This window comes from Coregonus clupeaformis, chromosome 27 (genome assembly GCF_020615455.1).
Source record: "Coregonus clupeaformis isolate EN_2021a chromosome 27, ASM2061545v1, whole genome shotgun sequence".
NCBI lineage: Eukaryota > Metazoa > Chordata > Actinopteri > Salmoniformes > Salmonidae > Coregonus > Coregonus clupeaformis.
This window is the reverse complement of record NC_059218.1, coordinates 49,952,249-49,973,029: the sequence shown is the minus strand read 5'-3', so window position 1 is coordinate 49,973,029 and position 20,781 is coordinate 49,952,249. Positions and strand designations below refer to the sequence as shown.

At 59.1% G+C, this 20,781-nt stretch overlaps 1 pseudogene; it reads left to right on the top strand.

The window, feature by feature from the left end:
* The window catches only part of LOC121554226, a 50,945-nt pseudogene that overhangs the window by 20,060 nt on the left and 10,104 nt on the right, over positions 1-20,781 (top strand).

Sequence of the window (20,781 nt, the reverse complement as noted above, 5' to 3'; positions counted from 1 at the left end):
CAGATCCACACTGCTACTGGGAGGAGGTCGGTCCAGGACAGTCCAGCTTCAGACTGCTACTGGGAGGAGGTCGGTCCAGGACAGTCCAGCATCAGGCTGCTACTGGGAGGAGGTCGGTCCAGGACAGTCCAGATCCACACTGCTACTGGGAGGAGGTCGGGTCCAGGACAGTCCAGCTTCAGACTGCTACTGGGAGGAGGTCGGTCCAGGACAGTCCAGCTTCAGACTGCTACTGGGAGGAGGTCGGTCCAGGACAGGCCAGATCCAGGCTGCTACTGGGAGGAGGTCGGTCCAAGACAGTCCAGCATCAGGCTGCTACTGGGAGGAGGTCGGTCCAGGACAGTCCAGATCCAGGCTGCTACTGGGAGGAGGTCGGTCCAGGACAGTCCAGATCCACACTGCTACTGGGAGGAGGTCGGTCCAGGACAGTCCAGATCCACACTGCTACTGGGAGGAGGTCGATCCAGGACAGTCCAGATCCACACTGCTACTGGGAGGAGGTCGGTCCAGGACAGTCCAGATCCACACTGCTACTGGGAGGAGGTCGGTCCAGGACAGTCCAGATCCACACTGCTACTGGGAGGAGGTCGGTCCAGGACAGTCCAGATCCACACTGCTACTGGGAGGAGGTCGGTCCAGGACAGTCCAGATCCACACTGCTACTGGGAGGAGGTCGGTCCAGGACAGTCCAGATCCACACTGCTACTGGGAGGAGGTCGGTCCAGGACAGTCCAGCTTCAGACTGCTACTGGGAGGAGGTCGGTCCAGGACAGTCCAGCTTCAGACTGCTACTGGGAGGAGGTCGGTCCAGGACAGTCCAGCTTCAGACTGCTACTGGGAGGAGGTCGGTCCAGGACAGTCCAGATCCACACTGCTACTGGGAGGAGGTCGGTCCAGGACAGTCCAGATCCACACTGCTACTGGGAGGAGGTCGGTCCAGGAAAGTCCAGATCCACACTGCTACTGGGAGGAGGTCGGTCCAGGACAGTCCAGATCCACACTGCTACTGGGAGGAGGTCGGTCCAGGACAGTCCAGATCCACACTGCTACTGGGAGGAGGTCTGTCCAGGACAGCCCAGATCCACACTGCTACTGGGAGGAGGTCGGTCCAGGACAGTCCAGCATCAGGCTGCTACTGGGAGGAGGTCGGTCCAGGACAGGCCAGATTCCACACTGCTACTGGGAGGAGGTCGGTCCAGGACAGTCCAGATCCACACTGCTACTGGGAGGAGGTCGGTCCAGGACAGCCCAGATCCACACTGCTACTGGGAGGAGGTCGGTCCAGGACAGCCCAGATCCACACTGCTACTGTGAGGAGGTCGGTCCAGGACAGCCCAGATCCACACTGCTACTGGGAGGAGGTCGGTCCAGGACAGTCCAGCTTCAGACTGCTACTGGGAGGAGGTCGGTCCAGGACAGTCCAGCATCAGGCTGCTACTGGGAGGAGGTCGGTCCAGGACAGTCCAGATCCACACTGCTACTGGGAGGAGGTCGGTCCAGGACAGTCCAGCTTCAGACTGCTACTGGGAGGAGGTCGGTCCAGGACAGTCCAGCTTCAGACTGCTACTGGGAGGAGGTCGGTCCAGGACAGGCCAGATCCACACTGCTACTGGGAGGAGGTCGGTCCAAGACAGTCCAGCATCAGGCTGCTACTGGGAGGAGGTCGGTCCAGGACAGTCCAGATCCAGGCTGCTACTAGGAGGAGGTCGGTCCAGGACAGTCCAGATCCACACTGCTACTGGGAGGAGGTCGGTCCAGGACAGTCCAGATCCACACTGCTACTGGGAGGAGGTCGATCCAGGACAGTCCAGATCCACACTGCTACTGGGAGGAGGTCGGTCCAGGACAGTCCAGATCCACACTGCTACTGGGAGGAGGTCGGTCCAGGACAGTCCAGATCCACACTGCTACTGGGAGGAGGTCGGTCCAGGACAGTCCAGATCCACACTGCTACTGGGAGGAGGTCGGTCCAGGACAGTCCAGATCCACACTGCTACTGGGAGGAGGTCGGTCCAGGACAGTCCAGATCCACACTGCTACTGGGAGGAGGTCGGTCCAGGAAAGTCCAGATCCACACTGCTACTGGGAGGAGGTCGGTCCAGGACAGTCCAGATCCACACTGCTACTGGGAGGAGGTCGGTCCAGGACAGTCCAGATCCACACTGCTACTGGGAGGAGGTCTGTCCAGGACAGCCCAGACCACACTGCTACTGGGAGGAGGTCGGTCCAGGACAGTCCAGCATCAGGCTGCTACTGGGAGGAGGTCGGTCCAGGACAGGCCAGATCCACACTGCTACTGGGAGGAGGTCGGTCCAGGACAGTCCAGATCCACACTGCTACTGGGAGGAGGTCGGTCCAGGACACTCCAGATCCACACTGCTACTGGGAGGAGGTCGGTCCAGGACAGCCCAGATCCACACTGCTACTGGGAGGAGGTCGGTCCAGGACAGCCCAGATCCACACTGCTACTGGGAGGAGGTTGGTCCAGGACAGCCCAGATCCACACTGCTACTGGGAGGAGGTCGGTCCAGGACAGTCCAGCTTCAGACTGCTACTGGGAGGAGGTCGGTCCAGGACAGTCCAGCATCAGGCTGCTACTGGGAGGAGGTCGGTCCAGGACAGTCCAGATCCACACTGCTACTGGGAGGAGGTCGGTCCAGGACAGTCCAGCTTCAGACTGCTACTGGGAGGAGGTCGGTCCAGGACAGTCCAGCTTCAGACTGCTACTGGGAGGAGGTCGGTCCAGGACAGGCCAGATCCAGGCTGCTACTGGGAGGAGGTCGGTCCAAGACAGTCCAGCATCAGGCTGCTACTGGGAGGAGGTCGGTCCAGGACAGTCCAGATCCAGGCTGCTACTGGGAGGAGGTCGGTCCAGGACAGTCCAGATCCACACTGCTACTGGGAGGAGGTCGGTCCAGGACAGTCCAGATCCACACTGCTACTGGGAGGAGGTCGATCCAGGACAGTCCAGATCCACACTGCTACTGGGAGGAGGTCGGTCCAGGACAGTCCAGATCCACACTGCTACTGGGAGGAGGTCGGTCCAGGACAGTCCAGATCCACACTGCTACTGGGAGGAGGTCGGTCCAGGACAGTCCAGATCCACACTGCTACTGGGAGGAGGTCGGTCCAGGACAGTCCAGATCCACACTGCTACTGGGAGGAGGTCGGTCCAGGACAGTCCAGATCCACACTGCTACTGGGAGGAGGTCGGTCCAGGACAGTCCAGCTTCAGACTGCTACTGGGAGGAGGTCGGTCCAGGACAGTCCAGCTTCAGACTGCTACTGGGAGGAGGTCGGTCCAGGACAGTCCAGCTTCAGACTGCTACTGGGAGGAGGTCGGTCCAGGACAGTCCAGCTTCAGACTGCTACTGGGAGGAGGTCGGTCCAGGACAGTCCAGATCCACACTGCTACTGGGAGGAGGTCGGTCCAGGACAGTCCAGATCCACACTGCTACTGGGAGGAGGTCGGTCCAGGACAGTCCAGATCCACACTGCTACTGGGAGGAGGTCGGTCCAGGACAGTCCAGATCCACACTGCTACTGGGAGGAGGTCGGTCCAGGACAGTCCAGATCCACACTGCTACTGGGAGGGAGGTCGGTCCAGGACAGTCCAGATCCACACTGCTACTGGGAGGAGGTCGGTCCAGGAAAGTCCAGATCCACACTGCTACTGGGAGGAGGTCGGTCCAGGACAGTCCAGATCCACACTGCTACTGGGAGGAGGTCGGTCCAGGACAGTTCAGATCCACACTGCTACTGGGAGGAGGTCGGTCCAGGACAGCCCAGATCCACACTGCTACTGGGAGGAGGTCGGTCCAGGACAGTCCAGCATCAGGCTGCTACTGGGAGGAGGTCGGTCCAGGACAGGCCAGATTCACACTGCTACTGGGAGGAGGTCGGTCCAGGACAGTCCAGATCCACACTGCTACTGGGAGGAGGTCGGTCCAGGACAGCCCAGATCCACACTGCTACTGGGAGGAGGTCGGTCCAGGACAGCCCAGATCCACACTGCTACTGGGAGGAGGTCGGTCCAGGACAGCCCAGATCCACACTGCTACTGGGAGGAGGTCGGTCCAGGACAGCCCAGATCCACACTGCTACTGGGAGGAGGTCGGTCCAGGACAGTCCAGCTTCAGACTGCTACTGGGAGGAGGTCGGTCCAGGACAGTCCAGCTTCAGACTGCTACTGGGAGGAGGTCGGTCCAGGACAGTCCAGATCCACACTGCTACTGGGAGGAGGTCGGTCCAGGACAGTCCAGCTCCAGGCTGCTACTGGGAGGAGGTCGGTCCAGGACAGTCCAGCTTCAGACTGCTACTGGGAGGAGGTCGGTCCAGGACAGTCCAGCTTCAGACTGCTACTTTGAGGAGGTCGGTCCAGGACAGTCCAGCATCAGGCTGCTACTGGGAGGAGGTCGGTCCAGGACAGTCCAGCATCAGGCTGCTACTGGGAGGAGGTCGGTCCAGGACAGTCCAGCTTCAGACTGCTACTGGGAGGAGGTCGGTCCAGGACAGTCCAGCTTCAGACTGCTACTGGGAGGAGGTCGGTCCAGGACAGGCCAGATCCAGGCTGCTACTGGGAGGAGGTCGGTCCAGGACAGTCCAGCATCAGGCTGCTACTGGGAGGAGGTCGGTCCAGGACAGTCCAGATCCAGGCTGCTACTGGGAGGAGGTCGGTCCAGGACAGTCCAAATCCACACTGCTACTGGGAGGAGGTCGGTCCAGGACAGTCCAGATCCACACTGCTACTGGGAGGAGGTCGATCCAGGACAGTCCAGATCCACACTGCTACTGGGAGGAGGTCGGTCCAGGACAGTCCAGATCCACACTGCTACTGGGAGGAGGTCGGTCCAGGACAGTCCAGATCCACACTGCTACTGGGAGGAGGTCGGTCCAGGACAGTCCAGATCCACACTGCTACTGGGAGGAGGTCGGTCCAGGACAGTCCAGATCCACACTGCTACTGGGAGGAGGTCGGTCCAGGACAGTCCAGATCCACACTGCTACTGGGAGGAGGTCGGTCCAGGACAGTCCAGCTTCAGACTGCTACTGGGAGGAGGTCGGTCCAGGACAGTCCAGCTTCAGACTGCTACTGGGAGGAGGTCGGTCCAGGACAGTCCAGCTTCAGACTGCTACTGGGAGGAGGTCGGTCCAGGACAGTCCAGATCCACAATGCTACTGGGAGGAGGTCGGTCCAGGACAGTCCAGATCCACACTGCTACTGGGAGGAGGTCGGTCCAGGACAGTCCAGATCCACACTGCTACTGGGAGGAGGTCGGTCCAGGACAGTCCAGATCCACACTGCTACTGGGAGGAGGTCGGTCCAGGACAGTCCAGATCCACACTGCTACTGGGAGGAGGTCGGTCCAGGACAGCCCAGATCCACACTGCTACTGGGAGGAGGTCGGTCCAGGACAGTCCAGCATCAGGCTGCTACTGGGAGGAGGTCGGTCCAGGACAGGCCAGATCCACACTGCTACTGGGAGGAGGTCGGTCCAGGACAGTCCAGATCCACACTGCTACTGGGAGGAGGTCGGTCCAGGACAGTCCAGCTCCAGACTGCTACTGGGAGGAGGTCGGTCCAGGACAGTCCAGCTTCAGACTGCTACTGGGAGGAGGTCGGTCCAGGACAGTCCAGCTTCAGACTGCTACTGGGAGGAGGTCGGTCCAGGACAGTCCAGATCCACACTGCTACTGGGAGGAGGTCGGGTCCAGGACAGTCCAGATCCACACTGCTACTGGGAGGAGGTCGGTCCAGGACAGTCCAGATCCACACTGCTACTGGGAGGAGGTCGGTCCAGGACAGTCCAGATCCACACTGCTACTGGGAGGAGGTCGGTCCAGGACAGTCCAGATCCACACTGCTACTGGGAGGAGGTCGGTCCAGGACAGCCCAGATCCACACTGCTACTGGGAGGAGGTCGGTCCAGGACAGTCCAGCATCAGGCTGCTACTGGGAGGAGGTCGGTCCAGGACAGGCCAGATCCACACTGCTACTGGGAGGAGGTCGGTCCAGGACAGTCCAGATCCACACAGCTACTGGGAGGAGGTCGGTCCAGGACAGCCCAGATCCACACTGCTACTGGGAGGAGGTCGGTCCAGGACAGCCCAGATCCACACTGCTACTGGGAGGAGGTCGGTCCAGGACAGCCCAGATCCACACTGCTACTGGGAGGAGGTCGGTCCAGGACAGTCCAGCTTCAGACTGCTACTGGGAGGAGGTCGGTCCAGGACAGCCCAGATCCACACTGCTACTGGGAGGAGGTCGGTCCAGGACAGTCCAGCTTCAGACTGCTACTGGGAGGAGGTCGGTCCAGGACAGTCCAGCTTCAGACTGCTACTGGGAGGAGGTCGGTCCAGGACAGTCCAGATCCACACTGCTACTGGGAGGAGGTCGGTCCAGGACAGTCCAGCTCCAGGCTGCTACTGGGAGGAGGTCGGTCCAGGACAGTCAAGCTTCAGACTGCTACTGGGAGGAGGTCGGTCCAGGACAGTCCAGCTTCAGACTGCTACTGGGAGGAGGTCGGTCCAGGACAGTCCAGCATCAGGCTGCTACTGGGAGGAGGTCGGTCCAGGACAGTCCAGATCCAGGCTGCTACTGGGAGGAGGTCGGTCCAGGACAGTCCAGCTTCAGACTGCTACTGGGAGGAGGTCGGTCCAGGACAGTCCAGATCCAGGCTGCTACTGGGAGGAGGTCGGTCCAGGACAGTCCAGATCCACACTGCTACTGGGAGGAGGTCGGTCCAGGACAGTCCAGCTTCAGACTGCTACTGGGAGGAGGTCGGTCCAGGACAGTCCAGCTTCAGACTGCTACTGGGAGGAGGTTGGTCCAGGACAGTCCAAATCCAGGCTGCTACTGGGAGGAGGTCGGTCCAGGACAGTCCAGCTTCAGACTGCTACTGGGAGGAGGTCGGTCCAGGACAGTCCAGCTTCAGACTGCTACTGGGAGGAGGTCGGTCCAGGACAGTCCAGATCCAGGCTGCTACTGGGAGGAGGTCGGTCCAGGACAGTCCAGATCCAGACTGCTACTGGGAGGAGGTCGGTCCAGGACAGTCCAGATCCACACTGCTACTGGGAGGAGGTCGGTCCAGGACAGTCCAGCTTCAGACTGCTACTGGGAGGAGGTCGGTCCAGGACAGTCCAGATCCAGGCTGCTACTGGGAGGAGGTCGGTCCAGGACAGTCCAGATCCACACTGCTACTGGGAGGAGGTCGGTCCAGGACAGTCCAGATCCACACTGCTACTGGGAGGAGGTCGGTCCAGGACAGTCCAGCTTCAGACTGCTACAGGGAGGAGGTCGGTCCAGGACAGTCCAGCTTCAGACTGCTACTGGGAGGAGGTCGGTCCAGGACAGTCCAGCTTCAGACTGCTACTGGGAGGAGGTCGGTCCAGGACAGTCCAGCTTCAGACTGCTACTGGGAGGAGGTCGGTCCAGGACAGTCCAGCTTCAGACTGCTACTGGGAGGAGGTCGGTCCAGGACAGTCCAGATCCAGACTGCTACTGGGAGGAGGTCGGTCCAGGACAGTCCAGATCCACACTGCTACTGGGAGGAGGTCGGTCCAGGACAGTCCAGATCCACACTGCTACTGGGAGGAGGTCGGTCCAGGACAGTCCAGATCCACACTGCTACTGGGAGGAGGTCGGTCCAGGACAGTCCAGATCCACACTTCTACTGGGAGGAGGTCGGTCCAGGACAGTCCAGCTTCAGACTGCTACTGGGAGGAGGTCGGTCCAGGACAGTCCAGCTTCAGACTGCTACTGGGAGGAGGTCGGTCCAGGACAGTCCAGATCCAGGCTGCTACTGGGAGGAGGTCGGTCCAGGAAAGTCCAGATCCACACTGCTACTGGGAGGAGGTCGGTCCAGGACAGTCCAGATCCACACTGCTACTGGGAGGAGGTCGGTCCAGGACAGTTCAGATCCACACTGCTACTGGGAGGAGGTCGGTCCAGGACAGCCCAGATCCACACTGCTACTGGGAGGAGGTCGGTCCAGGACAGTCCAGCATCAGGCTGCTACTGGGAGGAGGTCGGTCCAGGACAGGCCAGATTCACACTGCTACTGGGAGGAGGTCGGTCCAGGACAGTCCAGATCCACACTGCTACTGGGAGGAGGTCGGTCCAGGACAGCCCAGATCCACACTGCTACTGGGAGGAGGTCGGTCCAGGACAGCCCAGATCCACACTGCTACTGGGAGGAGGTCGGTCCAGGACAGCCCAGATCCACACTGCTACTGGGAGGAGGTCGGTCCAGGACAGCCCAGATCCACACTGCTACTGGGAGGAGGTCGGTCCAGGACAGTCCAGCTTCAGACTGCTACTGGGAGGAGGTCGGTCCAGGACAGTCCAGCTTCAGACTGCTACTGGGAGGAGGTCGGGTCCAGGACAGTCCAGATCCACACTGCTACTGGGAGGAGGTCGGGTCCAGGACAGTCCAGCTCCAGGCTGCTACTGGGAGGAGGTCGGTCCAGGACAGTCCAGCTTCAGACTGCTACTGGGAGGAGGTCGGGTCCAGGACAGTCCAGCTTCAGACTGCTACTTTGAGGAGGTCGGTCCAGGACAGTCCAGCATCAGGCTGCTACTGGGAGGAGGTCGGTCCAGGACAGTCCAGCATCAGGCTGCTACTGGGAGGAGGTCGGTCCAGGACAGTCCAGCTTCAGACTGCTACTGGGAGGAGGTCGGTCCAGGACAGTCCAGCTTCAGACTGCTACTGGGAGGAGGTCGGTCCAGGACAGGCCAGATCCAGGCTGCTACTGGGAGGAGGTCGGTCCAGGACAGTCCAGCATCAGGCTGCTACTGGGAGGAGGTCGGTCCAGGACAGTCCAGATCCAGGCTGCTACTGGGAGGAGGTCGGTCCAGGACAGTCCAAATCCACACTGCTACTGGGAGGAGGTCGGTCCAGGACAGTCCAGATCCACACTGCTACTGGGAGGAGGTCGATCCAGGACAGTCCAGATCCACACTGCTACTGGGAGGAGGTCGGTCCAGGACAGTCCAGATCCACACTGCTACTGGGAGGAGGTCGGTCCAGGACAGTCCAGATCCACACTGCTACTGGGAGGAGGTCGGTCCAGGACAGTCCAGATCCACACTGCTACTGGGAGGAGGTCGGGTCCAGGACAGTCCAGATCCACACTGCTACTGGGAGGAGGTCGGTCCAGGACAGTCCAGATCCACACTGCTACTGGGAGGAGGTCGGTCCAGGACAGTCCAGCTTCAGACTGCTACTGGGAGGAGGTCGGTCCAGGACAGTCCAGCTTCAGACTGCTACTGGGAGGAGGTCGGTCCAGGACAGTCCAGCTTCAGACTGCTACTGGGAGGAGGTCGGTCCAGGACAGTCCAGATCCACAATGCTACTGGGAGGAGGTCGGTCCAGGACAGTCCAGATCCACACTGCTACTGGGAGGAGGTCGGTCCAGGACAGTCCAGATCCACACTGCTACTGGGAGGAGGTCGGTCCAGGACAGTCCAGATCCACACTGCTACTGGGAGGAGGTCGGTCCAGGACAGTCCAGATCCACACTGCTACTGGGAGGAGGTCGGTCCAGGACAGCCCAGATCCACACTGCTACTGGGAGGAGGTCGGTCCAGGACAGTCCAGCATCAGGCTGCTACTGGGAGGAGGTCGGTCCAGGACAGGCCAGATCCACACTGCTACTGGGAGGAGGTCGGTCCAGGACAGTCCAGATCCACACTGCTACTGGGAGGAGGTCGGTCCAGGACAGTCCAGCTTCAGACTGCTACTGGGAGGAGGTCGGTCCAGGACAGTCCAGCTTCAGACTGCTACTGGGAGGAGGTTGGTCCAGGACAGTCCAGCTTCAGACTGCTACTGGGAGGAGGTCGGTCCAGGACAGTCCAGATCCACACTGCTACTGGGAGGAGGTCGGTCCAGGACAGTCCAGATCCACACTGCTACTGGGAGGAGGTCGGTCCAGGACAGTCCAGATCCACACTGCTACTGGGAGGAGGTCGGTCCAGGACAGTCCAGATCCACACTGCTACTGGGAGGAGGTCGGGTCCAGGACAGTCCAGATCCACACTGCTACTGGGAGGAGGTCGGTCCAGGACAGCCCAGATCCACACTGCTACTGGGAGGAGGTCGGTCCAGGACAGTCCAGCATCAGGCTGCTACTGGGAGGAGGTCGGTCCAGGACAGGCCAGATCCACACTGCTACTGGGAGGAGGTCGGTCCAGGACAGTCCAGATCCACACAGCTACTGGGAGGAGGTCGGTCCAGGACAGCCCAGATCCACACTGCTACTGGGAGGAGGTCGGTCCAGGACAGCCCAGATCCACACTGCTACTGGGAGGAGGTCGGTCCAGGACAGCCCAGATCCACACTGCTACTGGGAGGAGGTCGGTCCAGGACAGTCCAGCTTCAGACTGCTACTGGGAGGAGGTCGGTCCAGGACAGCCCAGATCCACACTGCTACTGGGAGGAGGTCGGTCCAGGACAGTCCAGCTTCAGACTGCTACTGGGAGGAGGTCGGTCCAGGACAGTCCAGCTTCAGACTGCTACTGGGAGGAGGTCGGTCCAGGACAGTCCAGATCCACACTGCTACTGGGAGGAGGTCGGTCCAGGACAGTCCAGCTCCAGGCTGCTACTGGGAGGAGGTCGGTCCAGGACAGTCCAGCTTCAGACTGCTACTGGGAGGAGGTCGGTCCAGGACAGTCCAGCTTCAGACTGCTACTGGGAGGAGGTCGGTCCAGGACAGTCCAGCATCAGGCTGCTACTGGGAGGAGGTCGGTCCAGGACAGTCCAGATCCAGGCTGCTACTGGGAGGGAGGTCGGTCCAGGACAGTCCAGCTTCAGACTGCTACTGGGAGGAGGTCGGTCCAGGACAGTCCAGATCCAGGCTGCTACTGGGAGGAGGTCGGTCCAGGACAGTCCAGATCCACACTGCTACTGGGAGGAGGTCGGTCCAGGACAGTCCAGCTTCAGACTGCTACTGGGAGGAGGTCGGTCCAGGACAGTCCAGCTTCAGACTGCTACTGGGAGGAGGTTGGTCCAGGACAGTCCAGATCCAGGCTGCTACTGGGAGGAGGTCGGGTCCAGGACAGTCCAGCTTCAGACTGCTACTGGGAGGAGGTCGGTCCAGGACAGTCCAGCTTCAGACTGCTACTGGGAGGAGGTCGGTCCAGGACAGTCCAGATCCAGGCTGCTACTGGGAGGAGGTCGGTCCAGGACAGTCCAGATCCAGACTGCTACTGGGAGGAGGTCGGTCCAGGACAGTCCAGATCCACACTGCTACTGGGAGGAGGTCGGTCCAGGACAGTCCAGCTTCAGACTGCTACTGGGAGGAGGTCGGTCCAGGACAGTCCAGATCCAGGCTGCTACTGGGAGGAGGTCGGTCCAGGACAGTCCAGATCCACACTGCTACTGGGAGGAGGTCGGTCCAGGACAGTCCAGATCCACACTGCTACTGGGAGGAGGTCGGTCCAGGACAGTCCAGCTTCAGACTGCTACAGGGAGGAGGTCGGTCCAGGACAGTCCAGCTTCAGACTGCTACTGGGAGGAGGTCGGTCCAGGACAGTCCAGCTTCAGACTGCTACTGGGAGGAGGTCGGTCCAGGACAGTCCAGCTTCAGACTGCTACTGGGAGGAGGTCGGTCCAGGACAGTCCAGCTTCAGACTGCTACTGGGAGGAGGTCGGTCCAGGACAGTCCAGATCCAGACTGCTACTGGGAGGAGGTCGGTCCAGGACAGTCCAGATCCACACTGCTACTGGGAGGAGGTCGGTCCAGGACAGTCCAGATCCACACTGCTACTGGGAGGAGGTCGGGTCCAGGACAGTCCAGATCCACACTGCTACTGGGAGGAGGTCGGTCCAGGACAGTCCAGATCCACACTTCTACTGGGAGGAGGTCGGTCCAGGACAGTCCAGCTTCAGACTGCTACTGGGAGGAGGTCGGTCCAGGACAGTCCAGCTTCAGACTGCTACTGGGAGGAGGTCGGGTCCAGGACAGTCCAGATCCAGGCTGCTACTGGGAGGAGGTCGGTCCAGGACAGTCCAGATCCACACTGCTACTGGGAGGAGGTCGGTCCAGGACAGTCCAGCTTCAGACTGCTACTGGGAGGAGGTCGGTCCAGGACAGTCCAGTTTCAGACTGCTACTGGGAGGAGGTCGGTCCAGGACAGTCCAGATCCAGACTGCTACTGGGAGGAGGTCGGTCCAGGACAGTCCAGCTTCAGACTGCTACTGGGAGGAGGTCGGTCCAGGTCAGTCCAGCTTCAGACTGCTACTGGGAGGAGGTCGGTCCAGGACAGTCCAGATCCAGACTGCTACTGGGAGGAGGTCGGTCCAGGACAGTCCAGCTTCAGACTGCTACTGGGAGGAGGTCGGTCCAGGACAGTCCAGCTTCAGACTGCTACTGGGAGGAGGTCGGTCCAGGACAGTCCAGATCCACACTGCTACTGAGAGGAGGTCGGTCCAGGACAGTCCAGATCCACACTGCTACTGGGAGGAGGTCGGTCCAGGACAGTCCAGATCCACACTGCTACTGGGAGGAGGTCGGTCCAGGACAGTCCAGATCCACACTGCTACTGGGAGGAGGTCGGTCCAGGACAGTCCAGATCCACACTGCTACTGGGAGGAGGTCGGTCCAGGACAGTCCAGCTTCAGACTGCTACTGGGAGGAGGTCGGTCCAGGACAGTCCAGCTTCAGACTGCTACTGGGAGGAGGTCGGTCCAGGACAGTCCAGATCCAGGCTGCTACTGGGAGGAGGTCGGTCCAGGACAGTCCAGCTTTAGACTGCTATTGGGAGGAGGTCGGTCCAGGACAGTCCAGATCCAGGCTGCTACTGGGAGGAGGTCGGTCCAGGACAGTCCAGATCCACACTGCTACTGGGAGGAGGTCGGTCCAGGACAGTCCAGATCCACACTGCTACTGGGAGGAGGTCGGTCCAGGACAGTCCAGATCCACACTGCTACTGGGAGGAGGTCGGTCCAGGACAGTCCAGATCCACACTGCTACTGGGAGGAGGTCGGTCCAGGACAGCCCAGATCCACACTGCTACTGGGAGGAGGTCGGTCCAGGACAGTCCAGATCCACACTGCTACTGGGAGGAGGTCGGTCCAGGACAGCCCAGATCCACACTGCTACTGGGAGGAGGTCGGGTCCAGGACAGTCCAGATCCACACTGCTACTGGGAGGAGGTCGGTCCAGGACAGTCCAGATCCACACTGCTACTGGGAGGAGGTCGGTCCAGGACAGTCCAGCTTCAGACTGCTACTGGGAGGAGGTCGGTCCAGGACAGTCCAGCTTCAGACTGCTACTGGGAGGAGGTCGGTCCAGGACAGTCCAGATCCAGGCTGCTACTGGGAGGAGGTCGGTCCAGGACAGTCCAGATCCAGGCTGCTACTGGGAGGAGGTCGGTCCAGGACAGTCCAGATCCACACTGCTACTGGGAGGAGGTCGGGTCCAGGACAGTCCAGATCCACACTGCTACTGGGAGGAGGTCGGTCCAGGACAGTCCAGATCCACACTGCTACTGGGAGGAGGTCGGTCCAGGACAGTCCAGCTTCAGACTGCTACTGGGAGGAGGTCGGTCCAGGACAGTCCAGCTTCAGACTGCTACTGGGAGGAGGTCGGTCCAGGACAGTCCAGATCCAGGCTGCTACTGGGAGGAGGTCGGTCCAGGACAGTCCAGCTTCAGACTGCTACTGGGAGGAGGTCGGTCCAGGACAGTCCAGCTTCAGACTGCTACTGGGAGGAGGTCGGTCCAGGACAGTCCAGCTTCAGACTGCTACTGGGAGGAGGTCGGTCCAGGACAGTCCAGATCCAGGCTGCTACTGGGAGGAGGTCGGTCCAGGACAGTCCAGCTTCAGACTGCTATTGGGAGGAGGTCGGTCCAGGACAGTCCAGATCCAGGCTGCTACTGGGAGGAGGTCGGTCCAGGACAGTCCAGATCCACACTGCTACTGGGAGGAGGTCGGTCCAGGACAGTCCAGATCCACACTGCTACTGGGAGGAGGTCGGTCCAGGACAGTCCAGATCCACACTGCTACTGGGAGGAGGTCGGTCCAGGACAGTCCAGATCCACACTACTACTGGGAGGAGGTCGGTCCAGGACAGCCCAGATCCACACTGCTACTGGGAGGAGGTCGGTCCAGGACAGTCCAGATCCACACTACTACTGGGAGGAGGTCGGTCCAGGACAGCCCAGATCCACACTGCTACTGGGAGGAGGTCGGTCCAGGACAGTCCAGATCCACACTGCTACTGGGAGGAGGTCGGTCCAGGACAGTCCAGATCCACACTGCTACTGGGAGGAGGTCGGTCCAGGACAGTCCAGCTTCAGACTGCTACTGGGAGGAGGTCGGTCCAGGACAGTCCAGCTTCAGACTGCTACTGGGAGGAGGTCGGTCCAGGACAGTCCAGATCCAGGCTGCTACTGGGAGGAGGTCGGTCCAGGACAGTCCAGATCCAGGCTGCTACTGGGAGGAGGTCGGTCCAGGACAGTCCAGATCCACACTGCTACTGGGAGGAGGTCGGGTCCAGGACAGTCCAGATCCACACTGCTACTGGGAGGAGGTCGGTCCAGGACAGTCCAGATCCACACTGCTACTGGGAGGAGGTCGGTCCAGGACAGTCCAGCTTCAGACTGCTACTGGGAGGAGGTCGGTCCAGGACAGTCCAGCTTCAGACTGCTACTGGGAGGAGGTCGGTCCAGGACAGTCCAGATCCAGGCTGCTACTGGGAGGAGGTCGGTCCAGGACAGTCCAGCTTCAGACTGCTACTGGGAGGAGGTCGGTCCAGGACAGTCCAGATCCAGGCTGCTACTGGGAGGAGGTCGGTCCAGGACAGTCCAGATCCACACTGCTACTGGGAGGAGGTCGGTCCAGGACAGTCCAGATCCACACTGCTACTGGGAGGAGGTCGGGTCCAGGACAGTCCAGATCCACACTGCTACTGGGAGGAGGTCGGTCCAGGACAGTCCAGATCCACACTGCTACTGGGAGGAGGTCGGTCCAGGACAGTCCAGATCCACACTGCTACTGGGAGGAGGTCGGTCCAGGACAGTCCAGCTTCAGACTGCTACTGGGAGGAGGTCGGTCCAGGACAGTCCAGCTTCAGACTGCTACTGGGAGGAGGTCGGTCCAGGACAGTCCAGATCCAGGCTGCTACTGAGAGGAGGTCGGTCCAGGACAGTCCAGATCCAGGCTGCTACTGGGAGGAGGTCGGTCCAGGACAGTCCAGATCCACACTGCTACTGGGAGGAGGTCGGTCCAGGACAGTCCAGCTTCAGACTGCTACTGGGAGGAGGTCGGTCCAGGACAGTCCAGATCCAGGCTGCTACTGGGAGGAGGTCGGTCCAGGACAGTCCAGATCCACACTGCTACTGGGAGGAGGTCGGTCCAGGACAGTCCAGATCCACACTGCTACTGGGAGGAGGTCGGTCCAGGACAGTCCAGATCCACACTGCTACTGGGAGGAGGTCGGTCCAGGACAGTCCAGATCCACACTGCTACTGGGAGGAGGTCGGTCCAGGACAGTCCAGATCCACACTGCTACTGGGAGGAGGTCGGTCCAGGACAGTCCAGCTTCAGACTGCTACAGGGAGGAGGTCGGTCCAGGACAGTCCAGCTTCAGACTGCTACTGGGAGGAGGTCGGTCCAGGACAGTCCAGCTTCAGACTGCTACTGGGAGGAGGTCGGGTCCAGGACAGTCCAGCTTCAGACTGCTACTGGGAGGAGGTCGGTCCAGGACAGTCCAGCTTCAGACTGCTACTGGGAGGAGGTCGGTCCAGGACAGTCCAGCTTCAGACTGCTACTGGGAGGAGGTCGGTCCAGGACAGTCCAGCTTCAGACTGCTACTGGGAGGAGGTCGGTCCAGGACAGTCCAGCTTCAGACTGCTACTGGGAGGAGGTCGGTCCAGGACAGTCCAGATCCAGGCTGCTACTGGGAGGAGGTCGGTCCAGGACAGTCCAGCTTCAGGCTGCTACTGGGAGGAGGTCGGTCCAGGACAGTCCAGCTTCAGACTGCTATTGGGAGGAGGTCGGTCCAGGACAGTCCAGATCCAGGCTGCTACTGGGAGGAGGTCGGTCCAGGACAGTCCAGATCCACACTGCTACTGGGAGGAGGTCGGTCCAGGACAGTCCAGATCCACACTGCTACTGGGAGGAGGTCGGGTCCAGGACAGTCCAGATCCACACTGCTACTGGGAGGAGGTCGGTCCAGGACAGTCCAGATCCACACTACTACTGGGAGGAGGTCGGTCCAGGACAGCCCAGATCCACACTGCTACTGGGAGGAGGTCGGTCCAGGACAGTCCAGATCCACACTACTACTGGGAGGAGGTCGGTCCAGGACAGCCCAGATCCACACTGCTACTGGGAGGAGGTCGGTCCAGGACAGTCCAGATCCACACTGCTACTGGGAGGAGGTCGGTCCAGGACAGTCCAGATCCACACTGCTACTGGGAGGAGGTCGGTCCAGGACAGTCCAGCTTCAGACTGCTACTGGGAGGAGGTCGGGTCCAGGACAGTCCAGCTTCAGACTGCTACTGGGAGGAGGTCGGTCCAGGACAGTCCAGATCCAGGCTGCTACTGGGAGGAGGTCGGTCCAGGACAGTCCAGATCCAGGCTGCTACTGGGAGGAGGTCGGTCCAGGACAGTCCAGATCCACACTGCTACTGGGAGGAGGTCGGTCCAGGACAGTCCAGATCCACACTGCTACTGGGAGGAGGTCGGTCCAGGACAGTCCAGATCCACACTGCTACTGGGAGGAGGTCGGTCCAGGACAGTCCAGCTTCAGACTGCTACTGGGAGGAGGTCGGTCCAGGACAGTCCAGCTTCAGACTGCTACTGGGAGGAGGTCGGTCCAGGACAGTCCAGATCCAGGCTGCTACTGGGAGGAGGTCGGTCCAGGACAGTCCAGCTTCAGACTGCTACTGGGAGGAGGTCGGTCCAGGACAGTCCAGATCCAGGCTGCTACTGGGAGGAGGTCGGTCCAGGACAGTCCAGATCCACACTGCTACTGGGAGGAGGTCGGTCCAGGACAGTCCAGATCCACACTGCTACTGGGAGGAGGTCGGTCCAGGACAGTCCAGATCCACACTGCTACTGGGAGGAGGTCGGTCCAGGACAGTCCAGATCCACACTGCTACTGGGAGGAGGTCGGTCCAGGACAGTCCAGATCCACACTGCTACTGGGAGGAGGTCGGTCCAGGACAGTCCAGCTTCAGACTGCTACTGGGAGGAGGTCGGTCCAGGACAGTCCAGCTTCAGACTGCTACTGGGAGGAGGTCGGTCCAGGACAGTCCAGATCCAGGCTGCTACTGGGAGGAGGTCGGTCCAGGACAGTCCAGATCCAGGCTGCTACTGGGAGGAGGTCGGTCCAGGACAGTCCAGATCCACACTGCTACTGGGAGGAGGTCGGTCCAGGACAGTCCAGCTTCAGACTGCTACTGGGAGGAGGTCGGTCCAGGACAGTCCAGATCCAGGCTGCTACTGGGAGGAGGTCGGTCCAGGACAGTCCAGATCCACACTGCTACTGGGAGGAGGTCGGTCCAGGACAGTCCAGATCCACACTGCTACTGGGAGGAGGTCGGTCCAGGACAGTCCAGATCCACACTGCTACTGGGAGGAGGTCGGTCCAGGACAGTCCAGATCCACACTGCTACTGGGAGGAGGTCGGTCCAGGACAGTCCAGATCCACACTGCTACTGGGAGGAGGTCGGTCCAGGACAGTCCAGCTTCAGACTGCTACAGGGAGGAGGTCGGTCCAGGACAGTCCAGCTTCAGACTGCTACTGGGAGGAGGTCGGTCCAGGACAGTCCAGCTTCAGACTGCTACTGGGAGGAGGTCGGTCCAGGACAGTCCAGCTTCAGACTGCTACTGGGAGGAGGTCGGTCCAGGACAGTCCAGCTTCAGACTGCTACTGGGAGGAGGTCGGTCCAGGACAGTCCAGCTTCAGACTGCTACTGGGAGGAGGTCGGTCCAGGACAGTCCAGCTTCAGACTGCTACTGGGAGGAGGTCGGTCCAGGACAGTCCAGCTTCAGACTGCTACTGGGAGGAGGTCGGTCCAGGACAGTCCAGATCCAGGCTGCTACTGGGAGGAGGTCGGTCCAGGACAGTCCAGCTTCAGACTGCTACTGGGAGGAGGTCGGTCCAGGACAGTCCAGCTCCAGACTGCTGTACCAGATGATAACTGTTCAGTAAAATGAAGCCGTTTTACTCACTACAATCCTTCTATTTTTCCTCTCTCTCTCTCTCTCTCTCTCTCTCTCTCTCTCTCTCTCTCTCTCTCTCTCTCTCTCTCCCCTTCTGCCTCCCTCTCTCGCTCTCTCTCCCCCCTCTTTGCCCCCCCTCTCTCTCTCGCTCTAGGAGGGTATAACCTTGCCAAAACTGCTCGTTGTTGGACCTACCTGACTGCGTCCATCCTGGGACAAACACTGGCCTCTGAAATACCTGACCTTGGACCTACCTGACTGCGTCCATCCTGGGACAAACACTGGCCTCTGAATTACCTGACCTTGGACCTACCTGACTGCGTCCATCCTGGGACAAACACTGGCCTCTGAAATACCTGACCATGAGGTAAGACTACATAGCACAGCCCCTAACACACACACACACCATACATAGTGTGCCCACACACACACTTTGCGGTCCGTCTTCGCTGAGTCATTCCCTCTAATCAAAGATGGCCGCCGGCCCTCAATAAAAGGGTTTGTTTCCAGGTGAATCAGGAGGGATGAAGGGAGGAGAGGAGAGAAGGGGAACAATACCACTCTGTCCCCTTTAGACCTGACAGAGGGCCTCTGTTTCTCTCCCTCTCTCTCTCCTTATCTTTTTTTGTCTTCTTACAAGAACCTTGTGTATTTTATTCTGAGGGGGGAGGGGCAGTTTCTTTTTGGTGAATTCCCATATAATTAGAGAGGGAGAGAGTGAGTGAGATGGAGGGAGAGAGACGGAGAGAGATTTTCCATGTACAGTGAGGGGTAGGTATCTATCTCGTCTGAGACAGAGGGTCTTTCTGTAGTGTGTTGGCCGTGATAAGGGCTCCTCTTGTTTCCTCTCTGACAGGTCAGGCTGTGACCTCATACGACCTTTAACGTCATTAAGAAGGCCCCACCTCAAACAACACAAACCAGCTGCTACAACACACACGCACACACACCATTACACACACACTTAAACAAGGACAGGGATGGAGAGAGTGAGAGGAAGACAAGGAGGGAGAAAGGGAGAGTAGGAGAGAGGAAGACAAGGAGGGAGAGAGAGGGAGAGTAGGAGAGAGGAAGACAAGGAGGGAGAGAGGGAGAGTAGGAGAGAGGAAGATGAGAGGGAGAGTAGTAGAGAGGAAGATAGTCAGTGAGAGAGACTTGTAGCATCTGTGTGTTCTTATCAGTGTGTGTTTGTATCAGTGTGTGTTTGTATCAGTGTGTGTTTGTATCAGTGTGTGTTTGTATCAGTGTGTGTTTGTATCAGTGTGTGTTTGTATTTATGTGTGTGTGTGTTTGTATTTATGTGTGTGTGTGTTCATATCTATGTGTGTGTGTGTGTGTGTGTGTTCGTATCTGTAATAGTGTGTGCACAAGAGAGGAGTATTTACCCACGATGACTGAGCAACGTGAGGACCAAGGAGAAGGGAAAACACAAAGTACTTTGTTGTACCTGAGACCCAGAGAGAAGCCAAAGCTCCCTCTCTCCTTCCCCAGCTGGCTGCAGCCTCTCTGGGCCCCGTCAGCCAGGACAGCCCCCTAACCACCCTGGAACAATGGAGCTAGAGCCAGACACAGGGCTAGGGGCTATCGACCGGGCACACAAGGGCCTCCTTTCAGACCATCACACACACAGACGGAGGACTACTGACATTGTAAAAAGAGCTGCCCCTTGACCCTAACAGTCACCCCGACAGTTCAGATCTGACAGAGTAGATGTACAGTGTAGAGAATGTCTTGGTTTGGTGTGTGGAGACAAGGAAGGGTGGTTGTTGAAGACTGTACATAGAATACCCTAGATGCAGACTGACTGAAGCCACAGGTGCCTCAGGTATCATATGTTACAGAGGTCAACCTGTAAAAGGAACCATGGAAGATCATAAGGATAAAGAAATAGGCCAGAGTTGTCTTAGCGCTATAGGACTTGGCAAGGCAGCACCAGCTACTTGACCTGTATTGTCTGTTAACCATTTCCTGATCCCACCAGGGGTCAAAGGTCACCTAGTCTTGATTAGCTGAGTCAGAAGGTTTTGAAGGTTTGTGGGATTCTCCCAAATGGCACCCTATTCCTTACGTAGTGCACTACCTTTGATTAGGGCTGGGCGATATGGCTCGATTTTTCAAATGTTTTCTCAGCAATAATAATGAATTCAGGGCTTGTGAAATTATACCTAGGCTAAATACATGCCCTCCACAACCATAAGACCCATTCATTATTTAATTAAAATAGTTTAACCTGCTTTTTTGCAATAATCCCTGATCTGGCTTTCAAGTCTGCCTATAAAAATGCCCATTTTGTTACAAATTTAACCAGAACCATGCATGATGCACATTCACTAATAATCACTAACTTCTTGTAGCAGGCATTATAGAAAATTAACACTGGTCTCATCAACAATCTCTCAAGAACAAGCCCATGTGCTAGTGAGTGGCTAATCTTTCTATTTCAAGTTTAGCCAACTTTTTGCTAGCTAACAAGGCAGAACAGTTGAATTGTTATGAACACACCCTTCTGTCCGTCTCCAACTGTTTGAACAGCATGCTAGTCTGTCCACATTGTTCATGTTGAAATCAAGTGGCCTACCTTATCTCTCAGAATGAGAACGAGTTGCCA